This window comes from Musca autumnalis, unplaced genomic scaffold (assembly GCF_047663935.1).
Source record: "Musca autumnalis isolate F117 unplaced genomic scaffold, ASM4766393v1 scaffold_1, whole genome shotgun sequence".
Taxonomy (NCBI): domain Eukaryota; kingdom Metazoa; phylum Arthropoda; class Insecta; order Diptera; family Muscidae; genus Musca; species Musca autumnalis.
Genome location: NW_027411644.1, coordinates 70,462,661 through 70,485,713, shown reverse-complemented (window position 1 = coordinate 70,485,713; position 23,053 = coordinate 70,462,661). Strand labels below are relative to the sequence as shown.

At 37.1% G+C, this 23,053-nt stretch overlaps 1 protein-coding gene across 2 annotated transcripts in view; it reads left to right on the top strand.

Moving 5' to 3' along the window:
* Positions 1-747: 747 nt before the first annotated feature.
* Positions 748-23,053, top strand: part of REPTOR (repressed by TOR) — a 172,013-nt gene continuing 149,707 nt past the window's right edge. Inside the window, exon 1 of one of the 2 annotated variants that reach the window (XM_073980466.1) lies at positions 748-1,074. The gene's annotated coding sequence lies outside the window, so the exon portion shown is untranslated. The remainder of the gene's footprint in view (positions 1,075-23,053) is intronic. The other variant, XM_073980474.1, reaches the window with a different exon arrangement.

The window sequence follows — 23,053 nt, the reverse complement described above, 5'->3', positions numbered from 1 at the left end:
TGAGTTTTCATTTGACGTATACGCAAAGGAATTGACAGTTGAAATCGAATGGATTTCGTATATGTAAGCATTAACTATGTTTACATTTACGAAATCCACTCGATTTCATCTGTCAAATCCATAGGTTAAACGTCAAATGAAATCCAATGGATTTCAGATGAGATTTCATTTGACGTTTGGGCTATGGAATGGACAGATGAAATCGAGTGGATTTCGTAAATGTAAACTTAGCATTAGTCCGGTTAAGTGCAAACGGGGAATTAACCCAGTTAAGAACCGATAATCTGGCATTTCAAAACTCGAAAATATTAATGGCATCACTGCAGTAGTGACATTTTCTCCTTCTGCATTGAGTTCGGCGATGTGGCATCATTGAGCTATTTATTTTTTAGTTATTCCTTCATTCCACACCTGTTCGCATGTTGTTTATTCATAGACTAATAAATTCATAGACGAAGAGAGTTGTAGTGTGCTTCTTTTTTGTAGATGTCGCCGGTATGCACAGTACCTGATCTTTTCACACAATTTTTTGGGTTAAATTGCAAACTTTTTTTGGATTTGTTTATATGAGGATGTAGATCTGGCCAAAGATTATCCATATTTTGTCTTTTATCAGAATAATTAGTTTAAAATATATAGTAACTTTAAATAAAACTACTAACACCTACTAACGCCATCTACCAATTTTCGAAAATTTCGAAGATAAATGCTGAGAGCAAATAAATGTCTATGAATTTATTAGTCTATGGTTTATTTACTGAAGACAGACTTTTACAAAAACCTAACAAATTACACCGAAAATTGTTGAAAAAAAAATTGTTAAAAAATATATTTATTTTTACCTTCTTTTAAGCAAATTGAAAGTGCATAACCTCGAAGTGTTTATAAAATCGAAAAGTGTTAACAAAACTAATCCAATATCCCAGCTTTTTGTTTTGTAAATTCCAATTGCCAATTGTTTTGGGATAGAAACAAAAACAGTGCTTAGTCATCCCATCCATAACGAACATTTAAATATCAAAACATTTTAAATATATCATGGAATTGAATTGGGAATAATAATGTCATAAAAAAGTAAGTAAATAACTTCTAAGCTTCTTGATTGTATTCTTTGTATTCTTATTGTTGAACTTGCTCTTGAATTTTCCAATATTGTTGTTTGTGCTCTGTTGGTATTGGCCAGCCAGCAACAAGGGCAACATTCAACATTTATCCATTGAAAACGTGAACATCTGGCATTTTGTTGTTTATGATTGTTGTTATTGTTTCTGGTGTATGGAGCTGTGCGGTTGTGTGGTAGAGGAAACAAACAGAAAAACAATGGGGGACACGCATTTTTTGTTTTTTTGGTCATAGATTATCTTGTCTTCAATGAACGGCCATTGCTCGTCATCTCCTCCACCGTCACCACCATCTCTAAATGCAGTAGCACCAAATCTTTTCAAATTTGTTTTACGGCACAGCACAGCAGCCTAAAAGAATTAAAGAAAACACACGACTTCTAAACGTGTTTGTTCTATATTTTTAGTAGTTGTTTTCATAATTTATGCAAGCATCGTTGCCACAATGCACCCAGCCAGCAACCATTCACAATGTTGGGGTGTGCAGCTTGGAGCAACCAGTGAAGAAACCAGTTTATGGTTGGTTGTTTATTTTGTAAATAAACAACTCTCGAACACATAAACATTGCATGTAGGCTACCACCACAGCCTGTTTGGCTGCCTGGCAAGTTATGATAAAGCTTGAAATGATTGCATTTTGGCGCGAACTTCCAAACATGAGTTAAGAAGGTTGTTTGTCGAGAGCTTTCGAGGTTGCAAAGGATTTTTAAACGACAGAACAGAGAAATTAAGGTTAATGGTGTACATTTTTCAAGGTCTAATTGGTATTGAGCTTTACAATGTCATTGTGGTGACATAGTGATGACTTAGTATCATGAAGGCTAATTGAAATTGAGGAAAAGGGGGTGTTTATAGAGAAGATAAAGGGAGATTTTGGGACAACCTGAAGCTGAAGCGAGTCTTTATAGACGTGCTGAAGCGAGTCTTTATAGACGAGCTGAAGGGAGTCTTTCTAGACGAGCTGAAGGGAGTCTTTCTAGACGAGCTGAAGGGAGTCTTTATAGACGAGCTGAAGGGAGTCTTCATAGACGAGTTGAAGCAAGCCTCTATAGACGAGCTGAAGGGAGTTTTTCTAGACGAGCTGAAGGGAGTCTTTCTAGACGAGCTGAAGGGAGTCTTTATAGACGAGCTGAAGGGAGTCTTTATAGACGAGCTGAAGGGAGTCTTTATAGACGAGCTGAAGGGAGTCTTTATAGACGAGCTGAAGGGAGTCTTTATAGACGAGCTGAAAGGAGCCTTTATATACGAGCTGAAGGGAGTCTTTATAGACTTCAGGGATTTTAGCGAATATTTTTCCAAGGACCAACAGAGCCACAGATGGAGATTTTTAAAGAATATTTTTCCATGGACCATCAGAACCACAAATGAAGATTTTTAGAAATAGAGCCACAAATGGGGATTTTTAAGGAATATTTTTCCATGGTCCAACAGAGCCATAAGTGTTGATTTTAGGGGATATTTTTTCATGGACCAACAGTGCCACTAATGGGAATTTTTAGGGAATATTTTTCCATTGACCAACATAGCCATGCGTGTTGAGTTTAGGGAATATTTTGTCCATGGACCAACAGAGCCACAAACGGGGATTTTTAAGGAATTTTTTTCCATGGATAAACAGAGCCATGCTTGTTGAGTTTAGGGAATATTTTTCCATGGATCAACAGAGCCACAAATGAGGATTTTTAAGGAATATTTTTCCACGGACCAACAGAGCCACAAATGGGGAATTTTGAAGAATATTTTTTCATGGGCCAACATAGACACAAATGGGGATTTTTGAGGATTATTTTTCAACGGACCAATAGAGCCACAAATGGGTATTTTTAGCGAATTATTTTTCCAGGGACCAACAGAGCCACAATGTGGGATTTTTAGGGTACATTTTTGTCATGGACCAACAGAGCCATAAAAGGGGATTTTTAATGAATATTTTTCCATGGGCCCATATGTAGACGACCTGAAAGGAGCCTTTATATACGAGCTGAAGGTAGTCCTTATAGACGAGCTGAGGTGGTCTTTATATGCGAGTTAAATGAAATCTTTATATACGAGCTGGAGGAAGTCTCTTTGGACTCGTTGACAACTCTCGCCACGTCGCCTATACAGATACCACTAAGCTCGTCTATAAACACTTCTTTCTACTTGTTTATAGTATGTGGTGCAGATTTGATTACGAAGAAGAGAAATTCCATCGAATTTCATTAAAAATGTTAGTTTTGTGTACAGTACTTCTTGCGATGAGAATTAACTTCAAATTTAAACTTTTTACCTTGTTGTTGCTATGCAGATACTTTCCCCCTTACGTCTGACAACTCCATAGTCAAAAGTACAAAGAAAAATCGACCAAGAACTCCCTTTTATTCCACAACAAGCTACTCATAAATAATTTCGCAAATCCATGTAAAATATTGACATTGTCGAGTAGCACGTGTTCCACACACACACATGGGCACAATCTGCTACAACCACCAAAATTGTTTTTCTTAAAAAACATCAGCAATTCTACTGAGAATCCTTTGCAGTAAAATTGCAACTGTTACCGTCGTAAGTGGATTGGCATCAATTCAAGCATCACGCTTAAAACGACAGAGGGTTAGAAGAGACAAAGAATGGAGTGAAGAAAAATCTTACATTACAGGGAGCAGCGAGTTAGCAACAACAGTGAAACATTTCTTGTGTCCTTTATGTTTTTCCTTTGGCTTCTCTTGTTTTTTCTTTTGTATGAAAAAGGGGAAACATTCACCCTTGGCTGCGGCATCATATTATTGTCTTTTCACGGTTTGTCATCAGTGTCACCCAAGTGGTATTGGAAACAAAGGAATGGTTAGACAAAGCATAGCATGGAAAAACTATGATGATAGCATTGTAGATCACTAAGAGGGGCATAGATGTAAAGGAATGAAATTTTTTTGTTGTTTTTCAGAGGAAATGTTATTGGAAGGGAAATATATTCTTTAAAAAATCATTTGGTGGTTGGGAAAAATATTTTTTAAAAAATCCACGCTTTGTGGGGTTCAATTGGTGGTTGGGAAAAATATTTTTTAAAAAATCCACGCTTTGTGGGGTTCAATTGGTGGTTGGGAAAAATATTTTTTAAAAAATCCACGCTTTGTGGGGTTCAATTGGTGGTTGGGAAAAATATTTTTTAAAAAATCCACGCTTTGTGGGGTTCAATTGGTGGTTGGGAAAAATATTTTTTAAAAAATCCACGCTTTGTGGGGTTCAATTGGTGGTTGGGAAAAATATTTTTTAAAAAATCCACGCTTTGTGGGGTTCAATTGGTGGTTGGGAAAAATATTTTTTAAAAAATCCACGCTTTGTGGGGTTCAATTGGTGGTTGGGAAAAATATTTTTTAAAAAATCCACGCTTTGTGGGGTTCAATTGGTGGTTGGGAAAAATATTTTTTAAAAAATCCACGCTTTGTGGGGTTCAATTGGTGGTTGGGAAAAATATTTTTTAAAAAATCCACGCTTTGTGGGGTTCAATTGGTGGTTGGGAAAAATATTTTTTAAAAAATCCACGCTTTGTGGGGTTCAATTGGTGGTTGGGAAAAATATTTTTTAAAAAATCCACGCTTTGTGGGGTTCAATTGGTGGTTGGGAAAAATATTTTTTAAAAAATCCACGCTTTGTGGGGTTCAATTGGTGGTTGGGAAAAATATTTTTTAAAAAATCCACGCTTTGTGGGGTTCAATTGGTGGTTGGGAAAAATATTTTTTAAAAAATCCACGCTTTGTGGGGTTCAATTGGTGGTTGGGAAAAATATTTTTTAAAAAATCCACGCTTTGTGGGGTTCAATTGGTGGTTGGGAAAAATATTTTTTAAAAAATCCACGCTTTGTGGGGTTCAATTGGTGGTTGGGAAAAATATTTTTTAAAAAATCCACGCTTTGTGGGGTTCAATTGGTGGTTGGGAAAAATATTTTTTAAAAAATCCACGCTTTGTGGGGTTCAATTGGTGGTTGGGAAAAATATTTTTTAAAAAATCCACGCTTTGTGGGGTTCAATTGGTGGTTGGGAAAAATATTTTTTAAAAAATCCACGCTTTGTGGGGTTCAATTGGTGGTTGGGAAAAATATTTTTTAAAAAATCCACGCTTTGTGGGGTTCAATTGGTGGTTGGGAAAAATATTTTTTAAAAAATCCACGCTTTGTGGGGTTCAATTGGTGGTTGGGAAAAATATTTTTTAAAAAATCCACGCTTTGTGGGGTTCAATTGGTGGTTGGGAAAAATATTTTTTAAAAAATCCACGCTTTGTGGGGTTCAATTGGTGGTTGGGAAAAATATTTTTTAAAAAATCCACGCTTTGTGGGGTTCAATTGGTGGTTGGGAAAAATATTTTTTAAAAAATCCACGCTTTGTGGGGTTCAATTGGTGGTTGGGAAAAATATTTTTTAAAAAATCCACGCTTTGTGGGGTTCAATTGGTGGTTGGGAAAAATATTTTTTAAAAAATCCACGCTTTGTGGGGTTCAATTGGTGGTTGGGAAAAATATTTTTTAAAAAATCCACGCTTTGTGGGGTTCAATTGGTGGTTGGGAAAAATATTTTTTAAAAAATCCACGCTTTGTGGGGTTCAATTGGTGGTTGGGAAAAATATTTTTTAAAAAATCCACGCTTTGTGGGGTTCAATTGGTGGTTGGGAAAAATATTTTTTAAAAAATCCACGCTTTGTGGGGTTCAATTGGTGGTTGGGAAAAATATTTTTTAAAAAATCCACGCTTTGTGGGGTTAAATTGGTGGTTGGGAAAAATATTTTTTAAAAAATCCACGCTTTGTGGGGTTCAATTGGTGGTTGGGAAAAATATTTTTTAAAAAATCCACGCTTTGTGGGGTTAAATTGGTGGTTGGGAAAAATATTTTTTAAAAAATCCACGCTTTGTGGGGTTCAATTGGTGGTTGGGAAAAATATTTTTTAAAAAATCCACGCTTTGTGGGGTTCAATTGGTGGTTGGGAAAAATATTTTTTAAAAAATCCACGCTTTGTGGGGTTCAATTGGTGGTTAAGAAAAATATTTTTTAAAAAATCCACGCTTTGTGGGGTTCAATTGGTGGTTGGGAAAATTATTTTTTAAAAAATCCACGCTTTGTGGGGTTCAATTGGTGGTTGGGAAAAATATTTTTTAAAAAATCCACGCTTTGTGGGGTTCAATTGGCGGTTGGGAAAAATATTTTTTAAAAAATCCACGCTTTGTGGGGTTCAATTGGTGGTTGGGAAAAATATTTTTTAAAAAATCCACGCTTTGTGGGGTTCAATTGGTGTTTGGGAAAAATATTTTTTAAAAAATCCACGCTTTGTGGGGTTCAATTGGTGTTTGGGAAAAATATTTTTTAAAAAATCCACGCTTTGTGGGGTTCAATTGGTGTTTGGGAAAAATATTTTTTAAAAAATCCACGCTTTGTGGGGTTCAATTGGTGTTTGGGAAAAATATTTTTTAAAAAATCCACGCTTTGTGGGGTTCAATTGGTGGTTGGAAAAATATTTTTTAAATCTACAAAAAATACATCAATTAAAATTTATTAAAAGGAAATAAATTCAATTGGATTATATAACATATCTGCCCTAGGTGTACCTCTTCCTTAACTACAGATATCTAATGTGGATTCGTTTACCTCCTGTGAAGATTAAAGACAATCCAAAAAACCGAATCAAACCATGTCATATCAACGTTTAAGAGGCCAAGAAAGACCAGCAAAAGACAAGGCACACAACTTCAACAACTGGGGGAGCGCGTTGCTAGTTCTTCTATCATAATTACAGTTAGGGTGCGCTGATGCTATTCCTTGCATTTTTCTTCAATCCAAAGAGGGTTGATTTCTTTTACAAACTACTTTTTCCCATTCCGCTCAATGACATTACTTTGAAATACAATTTTGCTGTCCTTATTGTTTTGTTCACTCAAGGTACCCACATTCTGCTGGGCACATCCCATTGCCATACCCTATATCTTGAATTGTTGTTTGAAAAAGTTGGGAATTCCTTTAGTTATTTTTGTTGTTGTGCAGTTGTGAATATCCTCCTGCCATAGTTCTAGTTTTCGCTTGATGTCATTATTGTTGTTGTTATGCTGTACGCTTTTAATTGTAAAACTCCATGTGAAATAACTTTACATCATTCCTTTTGTCTGTCTGTCTCCCTTCTTGTATTAGTGTAGAAGTATTTGTTGTAGTTGACGCTGTGTGTGTAATTAAATCCCTCTATTGTTCTAATCTTCACATTCTTTCTGTCTTTCTGGCTTTGATATTTAAATCTTTTATTATTTTAAAGATTATTTTCCTTCATTAGTTCGATTTTTTTCTTTGATTTACATTGTATGGGGATTAATTTTTATAGAATTTATTTTTATGGATTTTCTTTAGAAAACCTGAACTTTCAGTGCCAACTTTTGTGGATTTTTTAAAGAATATTTTTCCCAAACACCAACATACCCCCACAAAGCGTTGATTTTTTAAAGAATATTTTTCCCAACCACCAACAGACGACACCCACAAAGCGTGGATTTTTTAAAGAATATTTTTCCCAACCACCAACAGACGACACCCACAAAGCGTGGATTTTTTAAAGAATATTTTTCCCAACCACCAACAGACGACACCCACAAAGCGTGGATTTTTTAAAGAATATTTTTCCCAACCACCAACAGACGACACCCACAAAGCGTGGATTTTTTAAAGAATATTTTTCCCAAACACCAACAGTCGTCCCCCACAAAGCGTGGATTTTTTAAAGAATATTTTTCCCAAACACCAACAGTCGTCCCCCACAAAGCGTGGATTTTTTAAACAATATTTTTCCCAAACACCAACAGTCGTCCCCCACAAAGCGTGGATTTTTTAAACAATATTTTTCCCAAACACCAACAGTCGTCCCCCACAAAGCGTGGATTTTTTAAAGAATATTTTTCCCAAACACCAACAGTCGTCCCCCACAAAGCGTGGATTTTTTAAAGAATATTTTTCCCAAACACCAACAGTCGTCCCCCACAAAGCGTGGATTTTTTAAAGAATATTTTTCCCAAACACCAACAGTCGTCCCCCACAAAGCGTGGATTTTTTAAAGAATATTTTTCCCAAACACCAACAGTCGTCCCCCACAAAGCGTGGATTTTTTAAAGAATATTTTTCCCAAACACCAACAGTCGTCCCCCACAAAGCGTGGATTTTTTAAAGAATATTTTTCCCAAACACCAACAGTCGTCCCCCACAAAGCGTGGATTTTTTAAAGAATATTTTTCCCAAACACCAACAGTCGTCCCCCACAAAGCGTGGATTTTTTAAAGAATATTTTTCCCAAACACCAACAGTCGTCCCCCACAAAGCGTGGATTTTTTAAAGAATATTTTCCCCAAACACCAACAGTCGTCCCCCACAAAGCGTGGATTTTTTAAAGAATATTTTCCCCAAACACCAACAGTCGTCCCCCACAAAGCGTGGATTTTTTAAAGAATATTTTTCCCAAACACCAACAGTCGTCCCCCACAAAGCGTGGATTTTTTAAAGAATATTTTTCCCAAACACCAACAGTCGTCCCCCACAAAGCGTGGATTTTTTAAAGAATATTTTTCCCAAACACCAACAGTCGTCCCCCACAAAGCGTGGATTTTTTAAAGAATATTTTTCCCAAACACCAACAGTCGTCCCCCACAAAGCGTGGATTTTTTAAAGAATATTTTTCCCAAACACCAACAGTCGTCCCCCACAAAGCGTGGATTTTTTAAAGAATATTTTTCCCAAACACCAACAGTCGTCCCCCACAAAGCGTGGATTTTTTAAAGAATATTTTTCCCAAACACCAACAGTCGTCCCCCACAAAGCGTGGATTTTTTAAAGAATATTTTTCCCAAACACCAACAGTCGTCCCCCACAAAGCGTGGATTTTTTAAAGAATATTTTTCCCAAACACCAACAGTCGTCCCCCACAAAGCGTGGATTTTTTAAAGAATATTTTTCCCAAACACCAACAGTCGTCCCCCACAAAGCGTGGATTTTTTAAAGAATATTTTTCCCAAACACCAACAGTCGTCCCCCACAAAGCGTGGATTTTTTAAAGAATATTTTTCCCAAACACCAACAGTCGTCCCCCACAAAGCGTGGATTTTTTAAAGAATATTTTTCCCAAACACCAACAGTCGTCCCCCACAAAGCGTGGATTTTTTAAAGAATATTTTTCCCAAACACCAACAGTCGTCCCCCACAAAGCGTGGATTTTTTAAAGAATATTTTTCCCAAACACCAACAGTCGTCCCCCACAAAGCGTGGATTTTTTAAAGAATATTTTTCCCAAACACCAACAGTCGTCCCCCACAAAGCGTGGATTTTTTAAAGAATATTTTTCCCAAACACCAACAGTCGTCCCCCACAAAGCGTGGATTTTTTAAAGAATATTTTTCCCAAACACCAACAGTCGTCCCCCACAAAGCGTGGATTTTTTAAAGAATATTTTTCCCAAACACCAACAGTCGTCCCCCACAAAGCGTGGATTTTTTAAAGAATATTTTTCCCAAACACCAACAGTCGTCCCCCACAAAGCGTGGATTTTTTAAAGAATATTTTTCCCAAACACCAACAGTCGTCCCCCACAAAGCGTGGATTTTTTAAAGAATATTTTTCCCAAACACCAACAGTCGTCCCCCACAAAGCGTGGATTTTTTAAAGAATATTTTTCCCAAACACCAACAGTCGTCCCCCACAAAGCGTGGATTTTTTAAAGAATATTTTTCCCAAACACCAACAGTCGTCCCCCACAAAGCGTGGATTTTTTAAAGAATATTTTTCCCAAACACCAACAGTCGTCCCCCACAAAGCGTGGATTTTTTAAAGAATATTTTTCCCAAACACCAACAGTCGTCCCCCACAAAGCGTGGATTTTTTAAAGAATATTTTTCCCAAACACCAACAGTCGTCCCCCACAAAGCGTGGATTTTTTAAAGAATATTTTTCCCAAACACCAACAGTCGTCCCCCACAAAGCGTGGATTTTTTAAAGAATATTTTTCCCAAACACCAACAGTCGTCCCCCACAAAGCGTGGATTTTTTAAAGAATATTTTTCCCAAACACCAACAGTCGTCCCCCACAAAGCGTGGATTTTTTAAAGAATATTTTTCCCAAACACCAACAGTCGTCCCCCACAAAGCGTGGATTTTTTAAAGAATATTTTTCCCAAACACCAACAGTCGTCCCCCACAAAGCGTGGATTTTTTAAAGAATATTTTTCCCAAACACCAACAGTCGTCCCCCACAAAGCGTGGATTTTTTAAAGAATATTTTTCCCAAACACCAACAGTCGTCCCCCACAAAGCGTGGATTTTTTAAAGAATATTTTTCCCAAACACCAACAGTCGTCCCCCACAAAGCGTGGATTTTTTAAAGAATATTTTTCCCAAACACCAACAGTCGTCCCCCACAAAGCGTGGATTGTTTAAAGAATATTTTTCCCAAACACCAACAGTCGTCCCCCACAAAGCGTGGATTTTTTAAAGAATATTTTTCCCAAACACCAACAGTCGTCCCCCACAAAGCGTGGATTTTTTAAAGAATATTTTTCCCAAACACCAACAGTCGTCCCCCACAAAGCGTGGATTTTTTAAAGAATATTTTTCCCAAACACCAACAGTCGTCCCCCACAAAGCGTGGATTTTTTAAAGAATATTTTTCCCAAACACCAACAGTCGTCCCCCACAAAGCGTGGATTTTTTAAAGAATATTTTTCCCAAACACCAACAGTCGTCCCCCACAAAGCGTGGATTTTTTAAAGAATATTTTTCCCAAACACCAACAGTCGTCCCCCACAAAGCGTGGATTTTTTAAAGAATATTTTTCCCAAACACCAACAGTCGTCCCCCACAAAGCGTGGATTTTTTAAAGAATATTTTTCCCAAACACCAACAGTCGTCCCCCACAAAGCGTGGATTTTTTAAAGAATATTTTTCCCAAACACCAACAGTCGTCCCCCACAAAGCGTGGATTTTTTAAAGAATATTTTTCCCAAACACCAACAGTCGTCCCCCACAAAGCGTGGATTTTTTAAAGAATATTTTTCCCAAACACCAACAGTCGTCCCCCACAAAGCGTGGATTTTTTAAAGAATATTTTTCCCAAACACCAACAGTCGTCCCCCACAAAGCGTGGATTTTTTAAAGAATATTTTTCCCAAACACCAACAGTCGTCCCCCACAAAGCGTGGATTTTTTAAAGAATATTTTTCCCAAACACCAACAGTCGTCCCCCACAAAGCGTGGATTTTTTAAAGAATATTTTTCCCAAACACCAACAGTCGTCCCCCACAAAGCGTGGATTTTTTAAAGAATATTTTTCCCAAACACCAACAGTCGTCCCCCACAAAGCGTGGATTTTTTAAAGAATATTTTTCCCAAACACCAACAGTCGTCCCCCACAAAGCGTGGATTTTTTAAAGAATATTTTTCCCAAACACCAACAGTCGTCCCCCACAAAGCGTGGATTTTTTAAAGAATATTTTTCCCAAACACCAACAGTCGTCCCCCACAAAGCGTGGATTTTTTAAAGAATATTTTTCCCAAACACCAACAGTCGTCCCCCACAAAGCGTGGATTTTTTAAAGAATATTTTTCCCAAACACCAACAGTCGTCCCCCACAAAGCGTGGATTTTTTAAAGAATATTTTTCCCAAACACCAACAGTCGACCCCCACAAAGCGTGGATTTTTTAAAGAATATTTTTCCCAAACACCAACAGTCGTCCCCCACAAAGCGTGGATTTTTTAAAGAATATTTTTCCCAAACACCAACAGTCGTCCCCCACAAAGCGTGGATTTTTTAAAGAATATTTTTCCCAAACACCAACAGTCGTCCCCCACAAAGCGTGGATTTTTTAAAGAATATTTTTCCCAAACACCAACAGTCGTCCCCCACAAAGCGTGGATTTTTTAAAGAATATTTTTCCCAAACACCAACAGTCGTCCCCCACAAAGCGTGGATTTTTTAAAGAATATTTTTCCCAAACACCAACAGTCGTCCCCCACAAAGCGTGGATTTTTTAAAGAATATTTTTCCCAAACACCAACAGTCGTCCCCCACAAAGCGTGGATTTTTTAAAGAATATTTTTCCCAAACACCAACAGTCGTCCCCCACAAAGCGTGGATTTTTTAAAGAATATTTTTCCCAAACACCAACAGTCGTCCCCCACAAAGCGTGGATTTTTTAAAGAATATTTTTCCCAAACACCAACAGTCGTCCCCCACAAAGCGTGGATTTTTTAAAGAATATTTTTCCCAAACACCAACAGTCGTCCCCCACAAAGCGTGGATTTTTTAAAGAATATTTTTCCCAAACACCAACAGTCGTCCCCCACAAAGCGTGGATTTTTTAAAGAATATTTTTCCCAAACACCAACAGTCGTCCCCCACAAAGCGTGGATTTTTTAAAGAATATTTTTCCCAAACACCAACAGTCGTCCCCCACAAAGCGTGGATTTTTTAAAGAATATTTTTCCCAAACACCAACAGTCGTCCCCCACAAAGCGTGGATTTTTTAAAGAATATTTTTCCCAAACACCAACAGTCGTCCCCCACAAAGCGTGGATTTTTTAAAGAATATTTTTCCCAAACACCAACAGTCGTCCCCCACAAAGCGTGGATTTTTTAAAGAATATTTTTCCCAAACACCAACAGTCGTCCCCCACAAAGCGTGGATTTTTTAAAGAATATTTTTCCCAAACACCAACAGTCGTCCCCCACAAAGCGTGGATTTTTTAAAGAATATTTTTCCCAAACACCAACAGTCGTCCCCCACAAAGCGTGGATTTTTTAAAGAATATTTTTCCCAAACACCAACAGTCGTCCCCCACAAAGCGTGGATTTTTTAAAGAATATTTTTCCCAAACACCAACAGTCGTCCCCCACAAAGCGTGGATTTTTTAAAGAATATTTTTCCCAAACACCAACAGTCGTCCCCCACAAAGCGTGGATTTTTTAAAGAATATTTTTCCCAAACACCAACAGTCGTCCCCCACAAAGCGTGGATTTTTTAAAGAATATTTTTCCCAAACACCAACAGTCGTCCCCCACAAAGCGTGGATTTTTTAAAGAATATTTTTCCCAAACACCAACAGTCGTCCCCCACAAAGCGTGGATTTTTTAAAGAATATTTTTCCCAAACACCAACAGTCGTCCCCCACAAAGCGTGGATTTTTTAAAGAATATTTTTCCCAAACACCAACAGTCGTCCCCCACAAAGCGTGGATTTTTTAAAGAATATTTTTCCCAAACACCAACAGTCGTCCCCCACAAAGCGTGGATTTTTTAAAGAATATTTTTCCCAAACACCAACAGTCGTCCCCCACAAAGCGTGGATTTTTTAAAGAATATTTTTCCCAAACACCAACAGTCGTCCCCCACAAAGCGTGGATTTTTTAAAGAATATTTTTCCCAAACACCAACAGTCGTCCCCCACAAAGCGTGGATTTTTTAAAGAATATTTTTCCCAAACACCAACAGTCGTCCCCCACAAAGCGTGGATTTTTTAAAGAATATTTTTCCCAAACACCAACAGTCGTCCCCCACAAAGCGTGGATTTTTTAAAGAATATTTTTCCCAAACACCAACAGTCGTCCCCCACAAAGCGTGGATTTTTTAAAGAATATTTTTCCCAAACACCAACAGTCGTCCCCCACAAAGCGTGGATTTTTTAAAGAATATTTTTGCCAAACACCAACAGTCGTCCCACACAAAGCGTGGATTTTTTAAAGAATATTTTTCCCAACCACCAACAGACGACACCCACAAAGCGTGGATTTTTTAAAGAATATTTTCCCAACCACCAACAGACGACACCCACAAAGCGTGGATTTTTTAAAGAATATTTTTCCCAACCACCAACAGACGACACCCACAAAGCGTGGATTTTTTAAAGAGTATTTTTCCCAACCACCAACAGACGACACCCACAAAGCGTGGATTTTTTAAAGAATATTTTTCCCAACCACCAACATACGACACCCACAAAGCGTGGATTTTTTAAAGAGTATTTTTCCCAACCACCAACAGACGACACCCACAAAGCGTGGATTTTTTAAAGAATATTTTTCCCAACCACCAACAGACGACACCCACAAAGCGTGGATTTTTTAAAGAATATTTTTCCCAAACACCAACAGACCCCCACAAAGCGTGGATTTTTTAAAGAATATTTTTCCCAAACACCAACAGACCCCCACAAAGCGTGGATTTTTTAAAGAATATTTTTCCCAAACACCAACAGACCCCCACAAAGCGTGGATTTTTTAAAGAATATTTTTCGCAACCACAAAGATTGAGAGAGTTTTAATAATTTTCGTCACAATTGTTTATCCTTTAACGAGCCATGGAATATAGACCACATTACCCAATACGTGCCCCTTATAACCCTAACCTTAAAATCAAAAACAAAAATCATTAAAAATGATTTCCCCCCAAAAATATTTGACATTTGTGTAGATCACTTTCATAGATCACAACCTTGTTAAAAATTAAAAAAAAATACGGCATAGCTAAGCACTTTAAGGTAGTGAAGAAAATGTTTTTCCTGAAAAGAGTATCGAATTTGGCCCTCGGGCAAAAATCATAACAAAGGCTAATTACGAATGATTAATGGAAGAACATTTTCAAAAAATGACACAAGACTCTTCACATCTTTATGATGAGAAGTTGTCATAAATGAAGAATACTACCCGGGAGAGCTAAGAAGATGAAGAAACACAACTGTGAAGAATTGACATTATTAAAATGAAAAACGATTCTTAAATTAGTGGTAATTGGTGGCAGGAGAGAGCACACCGTCAAGAAAGGACAAACAGCATGCCGAGCTGTGAACACAACAATTGAAATTAGAGGAGATCTTTTAAAGGACGAAACATCCACCACCTCTAAAACTCAAAGTAAACCAGGAAACTTGTTTCTTGTAGATCCCTCTTGGGCTGTTTTCTTGTAAGCTGTACAAACATCTTCCCATCCCACTTGAAAACAATAGAATAGAATGAATGGTGGTCATCTTTCCCTAAAGTTTGCACAAAGGATGGGTATTGTGATATTCTGCTGTAGAGGGAAATTCTTTGACATCCATTTGGTCACAGCCAGAAAGAACACACGTGTAAAGTTATACCGAACTAGGTGAGTTAATACCTTAAACAAGTTTCTAGCACATTCCTCCACCTCAAAACTAGTTTGCTTTTGTATTACATGTCAGTTTTGAACTTTAATGAGGGTTACATTTTCTACAAAAAATATTCAACAAAAGAAGTTCTGCTTTCAGTTCTTTTTTGGGAAGAAAATTCCTTTTTTCTACTTTTTTTGTTCAGATTAGACAAAAGCTTGGCTTTTTTTTAGTAATGACCTCAGGGGTTCTTAATTGCATACCATGTACAACACCAAATGGGAGGTTTTCTTTCAGCTTCGGGTAATGAAAAATTTCAATTATGCAAAATTTTGAACTTTATGAACTTAGTTATTGAATTACATATTACAATGGAATAGAACAGTTACTTAAAACGAAAATACATACACACTGTCTGTATGTATTATACATATATAGGTATAGGTCATACATAATATAATCTTGTAAATAGAAAGTTATTTAGTCGCATACATAAAAAGCATTATTTATAATGTTATTGCATACGTTATTAAGGGCCGTCTTCCCTATTTTCTATAGTCATCAAGTATTCATCTCTACCCAAATAGGAAAAGTTTTTACTAAACGAGACCCACATGTCTTCTTCCTATTGGGGACCAGAGTTTATTCTATTTAGAGAAGACTAGAAATTCATTTTATATGGAATAAAAGAATGCCTTCATCCTTCTATTGAAGAACATTAGTTTTACTAGGGAAGATCAAAAGATTTTCCTACAAAAAACATGATTTTCGACAGAAAACATAAAAGTAATCTTGTATAGATAACTATAAGGTTCACCAGGTATTCTTCTAAAAAATGAGAACAGTTAGAAAATAGCAAAAAGTATTATTGTTTTAAAACATAAGAAGATAAGAAAAAACTTCTTCAATGGAAGGCCGTAAAGGTCCTTCAATTGAAGCCATTTTGACCTTCTGAAAAGCCAGAAAGTCTTATAGAATGCCAAAATATCTTCTTCCAAAGAAGCCAAGATGGTTTTGTTTTATAGAAAACTAGCAAAGTGTCCGCCACTTCGCATGCGGAAAGGAAAAAAAAACAACAACAAACAATATTTAATACCGAAATGGTGAACTCTGAAAAATTTGTTGTACTACTACCTATTTTTTTGGCTTGCAATTTCATTCAAGTACTATTTGTAAAACTTTAGTTATATTTTCCAAAAAATCGTACTTACCTCTGGGTGTAAAAACGTTCCTAAAAATGTCGCATAGGTCTACGTTTCAATATGTACATTCTAAGCGTTCAGAATAAAAACACAATTTTGTTTTTCAAACTCAGGTCTTTTTCTCAAATTTTACAGTTTTATCCCACTTGCTCGTTCATTGCCTATGAAAGAAATTGCATAGCGTTGGATTTACCAGTTCATTAGTATCAGTGCTTCAATGTGTTGTATAATTTAGTAATTCGAAACCAGCTATTGTATACTACCCTTTAGAAATTTGCTTACGCTGATATAATTATTCCAAATTATCAAAGTTAGTACTTGTCGTAGCCTTTTTGGTTTTTTTTTACCAAATTTCAGAATTTGTATACGCAGAAAAAGGCTATATTCAAAATATAGCGAAACTAATGCGTTTAGCAAAATATTATAGTGGATTTTGAAGGAGGAGGTAATACCTTAATTATACCCTCAGCCTTTAGGCTAAAGAGGGTATTTACACTTTGATACGACGAAAAACGTGCCTCATCGAAATAATGGTTTTAGACCCCAAGTATGTTTGTACGATATCCGTTTCAGACAATTTTGAGTAGATCTAGCAATGTCCGTCCGTCTGTCTGTCTGTCCGTCTGTCTGGCTGGCTGGTGCGCACGATAACTCTCGAACGGATCAATCGATTCGGTTCAAATTTTGGGTATCGAAATATTTTGTCCAGATTCGATTTAAGTTCGAAGATGGGCCATATAGGTCCACTCCTTCAGGTACCTCCCCCACAAATGTTCAAAAATTGTCGCAAAACTTGTGCGCGCGATAACTCTTGTAGGGAATAACCGATTTGGTCCATACTTTGCACATCGTGTAATTTCTACCAAACTTAGATGAGGTTCCAATATGGACTCAATCGGTCCACTCCTTCGGGTACCTCCCACACAAAATTTCGGAAAAGTTCAGTTTAGGACCTGGTCTCGAATCGCTTTGATTTTTGTTTACGCAAGTTGTATTCGCTGTCCTCTATACGACGCTGTAAGTTTTATTAGGGGCAAGTCCATACTTCCTGAGAAAATAGCCTGAAAGTTACAAAAAACCCTATGACACCGTGTGTAGTGGTTGGAGCGCAAGATAACTTTCGAACGGATCTGCCGATTCGGTCCAAAATTTGGATTTCGTAATATTTTGTCCAAACTTAGTACAAGTTCAAAGATGGATTATATCGGTCCACTCCTTCCGGTACCTCCCCCACAAAACTTCGAAAATGTTCGGAAAAATTGTGCGTGCGATAACTCTTGAAGGGAGTAACCGATTTGGTCCATCCTTTGCACATTATGAAATTTCTATCAGACTTAGATGAGGTTCCAATATGGCCTCAATCGGTAAACTCCTTCGAGTACCTCCCACACAAAATTTCGGAAAAGTTCAGTTTAGGACCTGCTCTCGAATCGCCTTGGTTTTTGTTGTAACATCTTGTATTCACTGTTCCCTATACGAAGGTACAAGTTTCATCAGGGGCAAGTCCATACTTCCCGAGAAAATGGCCGGAAAGTTGCAAAAAGCCCCTACGACACCTTGTGTAGTGGTAGGAGCGCAAGATAACTCTCGAACGGATCTGTCGATTCGGTCCAAAATTTGGCCCTCGTAATATTTTACCAAAACATAGTTTAAATTCGAAGATGGGCTATATCGGTCCACTCCTTCAGCTACCTCCCCCACAGAACATCAGAAATGTTCGGAAAAATTTTGCGCACGATAACTCTTGAAGGGAGTGACCGATGTAATCCATACTTTGCACATCCTAATATATTTACCAGATATAGATCAGGTTCGAATATGGACTAAATTTGTCTACTCCTTCTGGTACCTCTCACACAAAATTTCGGATAAGTTCACTTTAAGACCTGCAATCGAATCACTTGGATTTTTGTTGGAGCTATTTGCATACGCTACCACCATCACGACGGTAAATGTTTTTTCAGGGGTAAGTCCATATTTCTTGCGAAAACAGTCCGAAAGGTGTAAAAAAACCCCTATGTCACCATATGTGGCGGTCGAAGAACACGATAACTCTCGAACTGTTCAACCGATTTGGTCCAACATTTGGTCTTCGTCATATTATCCACAACTTTCGGTACTTCTCCCCAATATTTAAAATATATCACTTTGGATCTCCTAATATTTTATCAAAATTTAGTTAAACTTCTAAAATGACCAATATAGGTCCTCCCTAAGAGTACTGCCCTACAAAAGTTCAACATTTGTGTCTTAGCGCAGTTAATACCTATTCCACATTATTGTCAGCAAGTTCAAATGTCCAAAAAGGGCCAAATTCTGAAGAGACCTGAAATACATTCTATCTGTCCGGAGGTAAAAGTTTCGCTTCACTTTGGCTGAGGGTATATATCTGTCGGCAAAGCCGACTGACACTTTTTTACTTGTTTTCATTAAAAAATAGTGTTTTAGCGTGTTGTGGAATTCTAGTTAGCTGCATATTTTCTTAGTGTATTTTGTAATGCCAATTCGATCATGTACTTAAATTTGACCTAAGGTTTTAGTCATGATGCCCACCAGTGCCCACCTCGGGAATAATTTTCCAAAGTAGGTCATGGGTCTAAGATTATTTAGTATTAATTAGCTGCCATCTAGTGCCAGACTATAAATGGTGCGTCGCTGACTAAAGCTGCCCTAAAATAGGGTTTCTATGGATATATTAGCGTATAACTCTGTTATCTGACCACGTACATTAACATAATTGGTATCAGTGGCAAGGTGAAGAAATCTTCTTCCAAATTTGTCTTACGTTGGCGGTACGTGCCTTCCAGGGAGAGCGTTATAAGATCCATATTAAAAATTTTACCAATTTTCAGACAAAAATGTTGATTTTTTTAATCCGCTAAATTGGTTGGATTTTATGTTGTTTTGGAGATTGTTTTGTTTCCCCAAGCCTATTTTTGCATCATAAGATAATCGGGACCGTTGACCGCCGACTAAGAATCAACGCCCAGACGAAACGGCTGAAGCTAGAATTCCCAAATTTTGGGTGAGGATTAGTCTTAGGGCGAAGGTGCTCGATAAGGCCGGGTTTTTGGAAATTCGTCCTACAAGGGCGCGAAAAGCACTAAAATGTACTAAAAATGGTCAAATTTGTGTGGGGGGCCGACTAAGAATCAACGCCCAGACGAAACGGCTGAAGATAGAACTCCCAAATTTTGGGTGAGGATTAGTCTTGGGGCGAGGTGCTCGATAAGGCTGGGTTTTTGGAAATTCGTCCTACAAGGGTGCGAAAAGCACTAAAATGTACTAAAAATTGTCTCATTTGTGTGGCTGACCGCCTTATAATCAATGCCCAGACGAAACGGATGAAGCTAGAAGCTTGAAATTTTGAGTGTAGGTTGGTGTTGGTATGTAGGCGTAAGATAAGGCTCGGTGTTTGGAAATTCGAACTGGAAGGGTACGAAAAGTACTAAAAGGTACTAAATATGGTACCCTTTGTATTAGGCAAACGCGAAGAGCTAGAATTCTGAAAATTGGAATAAGGGTCACTGATGGAGAGTTAGAAAGGTGTACCAAAGGGTTTTTGGAAATTCGAACTATAAGTGTTCGAAAAGTACTAAAAGTTACTGAATTTAGTACTATTTGTTATTACGTGAACGCATAGAGCTAAAATCTTGAAATTTGGAATGAAAATCAAGGTTTAGAAGGTGAGTTGATATAAGGAGGTGGTTTTGAAAATGTGTACTCATGTGTACGAATAGTACTAAATGGTACTAAATTTGGTACAATTTGAATTTAGGCGAACCGACAAAGTTGCAATTCTGAAATTTGGAATTACTATTACTGTTGGAGTGTAGGTTTGAGAGATGGAGGTAGTTTTCGAAATTCGTACATATGGGTAAGAAAGGTACTAAATAGTACCAAATAAGGTACAATTTGGGTTTGGGGGAACGGATGGAGCTGGAATTCTGAAATTTAGAATTAGGATTGCTGTCGGAATGTAGGATAGAGGTATTTTGGAAATTCGTACTTTTGGGTACGAAAAGTACTAAATGGTACCAAATTTGGTACAATCTGAATTTAAGTGATCGGATAGACCTGGAATAGTGAAATTTGGAATTAAGATTACAATTGGAGTGTGGAATTGGGATACTTTTAAAAATTCGTACTTATGGCTACGAAAAGTACTAAATGGTACCAAATTTGGTACAATTTGGATTTGGGTGATCGGATACATTTGTAATCCTGAAATTCGAAATTAAGATTACTGTTGGAGTGTTGAATAGATGTAGGTTTGGAACTTAGGGTCTATGGAACAAAAAGTACTAAATGGTACTAAATTTGGTACAATTTGGATTACGGTGATCTGATGCAGCTGTAATCCTGAAATTCGAAATTAAGATTACTGTTGGAGTGTTGGATAGAGGTAGGTTTGGAACTTCGGACCTATGGGAACAAAAGTACTAAATGGTACTAAATTTAGTACAATTAGGATTATGGTGATCGGATGCAGCTGTAATCCTGAAATTTGGAATTAAGATTACTGTTGGCGTGTAGGATTGAGGTAGTTGTGGAAATTCGTACTCAAGGGTACGAATAGTACTAAATAGTACCAAATTTGGTACATTTAGGATTTGGGTGAACGGATATAGCTGGAACCCCGAGATTTGGAATAAGGAGTACTGTTGGAGTGTAGGATTGATAAAGTTTAGGAAATTTTTAGTTATCGGAGGAAAAGTACTAAATGGTACTAAACTTGGTACAATTTTTATTTCAGTGATGGGATACATTTGGAATCGTGAGATTCGGAATTACGATTACTGTTGGAGTGTTGATAGAGGTAGGGTTGGAAATTCGTACTCTGGATACGAATAGTACTAAATGGTACCAAATTTGGATTTGAGTTATCGGATGTATCTGGAATCCTGAAATTCGGAATTAAGCTTAGTGTTTGAACATAGCAATGAGGTAGTTTAGACAATTTGTACTTACGGATACGAAAAGTACTAAATGGTACCAAATCTGGTACAATTTGGATTTGGGTGAACGGATATTGCAGGAACCCCGAGATTTGGAATAAGGAGTACTGTTGGAGTGTAGGATTGATAAAGTTTTTGAAATTTTTAGTTATGGGTACGAAAGTACTAAATGGTACCAAATTTGGTACAATTTGTGTGATCGGATACATTTGGAATCCTGAAATTCGGAATTAAGATTACTGTTGGAGTGTTGATAGAGGTAGGTTTAGAAATTTGGATTTGGATTTGGTGAACGGATACAGCTGGAATCCCGAGATTTGGAATAAGGAGTTGGAATGTAGGATTGATAAAGTTTTGGAAATTTTTTGTTATGTGTAGGAAAAGTACTAAATTTGGTACAATTTGGATTTCAGTGATAGAATACATTTGGAATCGTGAAATTCGGAATTAAAATTGATGTTGGAGTGTTGATAGATGTAGGTTTAGAAATTCGTACTTTGGATACTAATAGTACTGAATGGTACCAAATTTGGATTTGAGTGATCGGATATATCTGGAATCCTGAAATTCGGAATTAAGCTTATTGTTTGAACATAGTACTGAGGTAGTTTTGAAAATTTGTAATTATGGGAACAAAAATTCTAAATGGTACTTAATTTGGTACAATTTGTATTTGTATGAACGGATAGAGCTGGAATCCTGAAATGTGGAATTTAGGTTACTGTTAAAGTGAAGGATTGAGGTAGTTTTCGAAAACCTTACTTATGTGTACGAAGAGTGCGAAATGGTACAATTTGGAATTGGATGAACGGATACACCTGGAATCTTGAGATTTGGAATTACGATTACTGGTTTTATTTTGTATTCAAGTCAGTGTAGGATTGATATTGGTGAGTATTGCTATTCAACGTTTGTCTCGCTGTTAATGTGTAAGGGTGAGATACGGCTGATCTTTTTGAAAAAGAGACGAACAGTACTTAAATAAAAATTGATAAAAATTCGCAATTTTCATATTATATATTGTTTATTTGTTGTTATATCCTTTTCGCATACGAAGTAGCGGGTACTTTGCTAGTACTATATATTGAAGCACTGGTATTGGGTGAATCGATAATTGAAATTTGTTGTGAGGATCACTGTTTAGATTGGATCAGAATGTTTATTAAAATCCACCTTTAAATGTATGAAAGGTTTCTACATGTAATACTATTGACATTGGGTGAACAAGTAGAGCTAAAACTGTAACAAGCTAATGAACTAAGGTTCTGGATTCTAAAAATTGTACAGAATAATGTTCTATTGTTTCTATGTTAACACCAATTCGGTTTCTAAATCTATATATATAAAAGAGCTTAGTGAGTGAGTGAGTGACTGAGTGACTGACATATCATCGCCCAGACGAAACCGCTGAAGCTAGAAAGCTGAATTTTTGACTGTGGGTTGCTGTCGGTGTGTAGGGGTGAGATAAGGCTGGGTTTTTGGAAATTCCACCTAGAAGGGTACGAAAAGTACTAAAAGGCACTAAATATGGTACCCTTTGTATTAGGCAAACGGGAAGAGCTAGAATTCTGAAATTTGGAATGAGGGTAACTGATGGAGATTTAGAAAGATGTACCAAAGGGTTTTTGGAAATTCGACTTATAAGTGTACGAAAAGTTACTAAATTT